The sequence below is a fragment of the Seriola dumerili genome, unplaced genomic scaffold (assembly GCF_002260705.1).
Source record: "Seriola dumerili isolate Sdu_G_001 unplaced genomic scaffold, Sdu_1.0 BDQW01000127.1, whole genome shotgun sequence".
NCBI lineage: Eukaryota > Metazoa > Chordata > Actinopteri > Carangiformes > Carangidae > Seriola > Seriola dumerili.
The window spans coordinates 877-6,034 of NW_019174382.1; positions in this window are offsets into that span (position 1 = coordinate 877).

Consider the following 5,158-nt stretch of genomic DNA (forward strand, 5'->3'; position numbering starts at 1 on the left):
TTTTTGACTTTGGAGAAATTTTTTTTTTTTAGATTAAAACAAAGAATTTAACGGTGTGCTATGGTAGCACATGAAAGACTACCCAAGACTACCCATGTCGGCCCTTCGGAAGGGAGTGACTCAGAAGTCTGCGGCTGACATATGTTACTCAGCGTGACGAGCCGAGTCCGTAGACACCAAATTTTTGGAGTTTGGACAAACTTTTTTTTTTTAGAATAAAACACAGAATTTAATGGTGTGCCACGACTGCATATGAGAGACTACCCATGGCGGCCTTTCGGAGGGGAGCGACTCATAAGGCTGGGGCTGACATATGTTACTCAGCGTGACGAACCGAGTCTATAGACACCAAATTTGTTGTCTTTGGACAAACTTTTTTTTTTTAGATTAAAACACAGAATTTAACGGTATCCTACGGCAGCATATGAGAGAGTACCCATGGCGGCCCTAGCAAAGGGAGCGACTCAGAAGGCTGGGGCTGACATATGTTACTCAGCTTGACGAGCCGACTCCGTAGACACCAAATTTAAGGACTCTGGACAAACTCTTTTTTTTTTAGATTAAAACACAGAATTTAACGGTGTGCCACGGGACAAACCGAGTCCGTAGACACCAATCTTGTTGACTTTGGAAAAACTTTTGTTTTTTAGATTAAAACACAGAATTTAACGGTGTGCCACGGGACAAACCGAGTCCGTAGACACCAATCTTGTTGACTTTGGAAAAACTTTTGTTTTTTAGATTAAAACACAGAATTTAACGGTGTTTTACCGCAGCAGATCACAGATTATCCATGGTAGACCTTTGGAAGGTAGTGGCTCAGAAGGCTGGGGCTGACATATGTTACTCAGCGTGAGGAGCCGAGTCCGTAGACACCAATCTTGTTGACTTTGGAAAAACTTTTGTTTTTTAGATTAAAACACAGAATTTAACGGTGTTTTACCGCAGCAGATCACAGATTATCCATGGTAGACCTTTGGAAGGTAGTGGCTCAGAAGGCTGGGGCTGACATATGTTACTCAGCGTGACAAGCAGAGTCCGTAGACACCAAACTTGTTGACTTTGGAAAAACTTTTGTTTTTTAGATTAAAACACAGAATTTAACGGTAACCTACGGCAGCATATGAGAGAGTACCCATGGCGGCCGTTCAGAAGAGAGCGACTCAGAAGCCTGGGGCTGACATATGTTACTCAGCGTGACAAGCAGAGTCCGTAGACACCAAACTTGTTGACTTTGGAAAAACTTTTGTTTTTTAGATTAAAACACAGAATTTAACGGTAACCTACGGCAGCATATGAGAGAGTACCCATGGCGGCCGTTCAGAAGAGAGCGACTCAGAAGCCTGGGGCTGACATATGTTGCTCAGTGTGACGAGCCGAGTCTGAACACACCAAATTTGTGAACTTTGAAAAAACTTTTTTTTTTTTGAGATTAAAACACAGAATTTAACGGTGTGCCACCGCAGCAAATCAGAGACTATCCATGGCGGCCCTTCAGAAGGGAGTGACTCAGAAGTCTGGGGCTTATATATGTTACTCAGCGTGACGAGCCGAGTCCGTAGACACCAAATTTTTGGAGTTTGGACAAACTTTTTTTTTTTAGAATAAAACACAGAATTTAACGGTGTGCCACGGCAGCATATGGGAGACTACCCATGGCGGCCCTTCAGAAGGGAGTGACTCAGAAGGCTGGGGCTGACATATGTTACTCAGCGTGACGAACCGAGTCTATAGACACCAAATTTGTTGTCTTTGGACAAACTTTTTTTTTTTAGATTAAAACACAGAATTTAACGGTATCCTACGGCAGCATATGAGAGAGTACCCATGGCGGCCCTAGCAAAGGGAGCGACTCAGAAGGCTGGGGCTGACATATGTTACTCAGCTTGACGAGCCGACTCCGTAGACACCAAATTTAAGGACTCTGGACAAACTCTTTTTTTTTTAGATTAAAACACAGAATTTAACGGTGTGCCACGGCTGCATATGAGAGACTACCCATGGCGGCCTTTCCAAAGGGAGCGACTCAGAAGGCTGGGGCTTATATATGTTACTCAGCATGACGAACGGAGTCTATAGACACCAAATGTGTTGACTTTGGAAAAACTTTTTTTTTTTAAGATTAAAACACAGAATTTAACGGTGTGCCACGGCAGCAAATCAGAGACTACCCATGGTGGCCCTTAGGAAGGGAGCGACTCAGAAGGCTGGGGCTGACATAGGTTACTCAGCATGACGAGCCGAGTCCGTAGACACCAAATTTGTTGACTTTGGACAAACTTTTTTTTTTTAGATTAAAACACAGAATTTAACGGAGTGCCACGGCAGCATATGAGTGACTACCCATGGCGGCCCTTCGGAGGGGAGCGACTCATAAGGCTGGGGCTTATATATGTTACTCAGCGTGACGAGCAGAGTCCGTAGACACCAAATTTAAGGACTTTGGACAAACTTTTTTTAACGGTGTGCCACGGCAGCAAATCAGAGACTACCCATGGCGGTCCTTCGGAAGGGAGTGACTCAGAAGTCTGGTGTTGACATATGTTACTCAGCGTGACGAGCAGAGTCCGTAGACACCAAATTTAAGGACTTTGGACAAACTTTTTTTTTTTAGATTAAAACACAGAATTTAACGGTATCCTACGGCAGCATATGAGAGAGTACCCATGGCGGCCCTTGCGAAGGGAGCGACTCAGAAGGCTGGGGCTTATATATGTTACTCAGCGTGACGAACCGAGTCTATAGACACCAAATATGTTGACTTTGGAAAAACTTTTTTTTTTGATTAAAAAAACAGAATTTAACGGTGTGCCACGGCAGCACATCAGAGACTACCCATGGCGGTCCTTCGGAAGGGAGTGACTCAGAAGTCTGGTGTTGACATATGTTACTCAGCGTGACGAGCAGAGTCCGTAGACACCAAATTTAAGGACTTTGGACAAACTTTTTTTTTTTAGATTAAAACACAGAATTTAACGGTATCCTACGGCAGCATATGAGAGAGTACCCATGGCGGCCCTTGCGAAGGGAGCGACTCAGAAGGCTGGGGCTTATATATGTTACTCAGCGTGACGAACCGAGTCTATAGACACCAAATATGTTGACTTTGGAAAAACTTTTTTTTTTGATTAAAAAAACAGAATTTAACGGTGTGCCACGGCAGCACATGAGAGACTACCCATGGCGGCCCTTCGGAGGGGAGCGACTCAGAAATCTGGGGCTTACATATGTTACTCAGCGTGACGAGCCGAGTCCGTAGACACCAAATTTAAGGACTTTGGACAAATTCTTTTTTTTGAGTTTAAAACACAGAATTAAATGGTCTGCAACGATACCATATGGGAGACTACCCATGGCGGCCCTTCGGAAGGAAGCGACTCAGAAGGCTGAGGCTGACATATGTTACTCAGCGTGACGAGCCGAGTCCGTAGACACCAAATTTAAGGACTTTGGACAAATTCTTTTTTTTGAGTTTAAAACACAGAATTAAATGGTCTGCAACGATACCATATGGGAGACTACCCATGGCGGCCCTTCGGAAGGAAGCGACTCAGAAGGCTGAGGCTGACATATGTTACTCAGCGTGACGAGCCGAGTCCGTAGACACCAAATTTAAGGACTTTGGACAAATTCTTTTTTTTGAGTTTAAAACACAGAATTAAATGGTCTGCAACGATACCATATGGGAGACTACCCATGGCGGCCCTTCGGAAGGAAGCGACTCAGAAGGCTGAGGCTGACATATGTTACTCAGCGTGACGAGCCGAGTCCGTAGACACCAAACTTGTGGACTTTCAACTAACTTTTCTGTCGCAGCAAGCAGGCGTCGTGGCACACCGTCAAATTCTGTGTTTTAATAAAATAAAAAAAAGTTTTTCGAAAGGCCACACGTTTTGTGTCTATGGACTCGGGTCGTCACTCTGAATAACATATGTCAGCCCCTTGGAATTTTTATGCCTTGCTATATTGTGACTCTTTAATAATAGAATGCTGACTTTTTTATGACTTTTCATGACTTATTATATATTATGACTTTTTTAGTCTTACTGTACTATGATTTCATATCGCTTGCTATGATTTTACTTTTTTATGACTTTTTTTGCCTTACTATACTATGACTTTTAGTAACGCATAAAAAGTAAAAAAAAAAGTCCCAGCATAGTAAGTCAACTTAAGGAATAGTATAAGGAGATGTAACAAGTTGTAAAAAAAAAAAGTCATTGTAAGACAAGGCATGAAAGATATTTAAAAAGTTACAGTATAGTAAGGCATAAAAAGTATTTAAAAACTCACTGCACAATAAGGCATGCAAGATAGTTACAAAGTCATAGTATAGTAAGGCATAAAAAGTCATATGAATGCCTTTTTATACCTGACTCTTTATTAATAGAAGGCTTTGACTTTTTTATTACATGTCATGCCTTATTATACTATTACTTTTTTATGACCTACTATACTATGACTTTTTTGTCTTACTGTACTATGAATATTTATTCCTTAATATACTTTGACTTTTTGTAGCGTTGACGCCATAATTCAGAATTTGCCCTTGTTGAAATTTGGCACCAGTCCTCTAGGAGGACAACAATGAATTACTTCATTGATTAATGTTATCAGTCTCATAACAGACAGCCATGACTTCTCAATTCAATGGATCTCCAGTCTCTACGTCAAAAGACCACAACAGGAAAACAACTGGGTGTAAATAAAGAGGTTAATTAACTAAACTACTACCTACAGAGTAAATGTAACGTGCAATAATGCCAAATAAACTCTAAGGCTCTTCACTTTAGCTGGTTGACTTTAGAGGAGACTGGCGTTAACCAGATGAGTGTAAACTATCAAAAAGATAAACGTGATACATATAAAACTAATGGCAGTAATAATGACAAATAGGAATAATATGAGTGTGGATTTCATGTTACATCCTTCAAACCTGAAATTAATCATAATACAAGTGGTTAACTGATCATACAACATAAACATTTCCTAAAGCTAATAGTCTATAAATGTGGATTACACAGCAGTTCTTTGACTGTAATAGTAATAATATGGATGTCATGTAGTGTGTAACTTTGTGTGAAGGATGCTGACAGTGGTCACAATGGTCACATGAACGACATTGTCTTAAAGTCTACATCTTACATTTCAAACATTC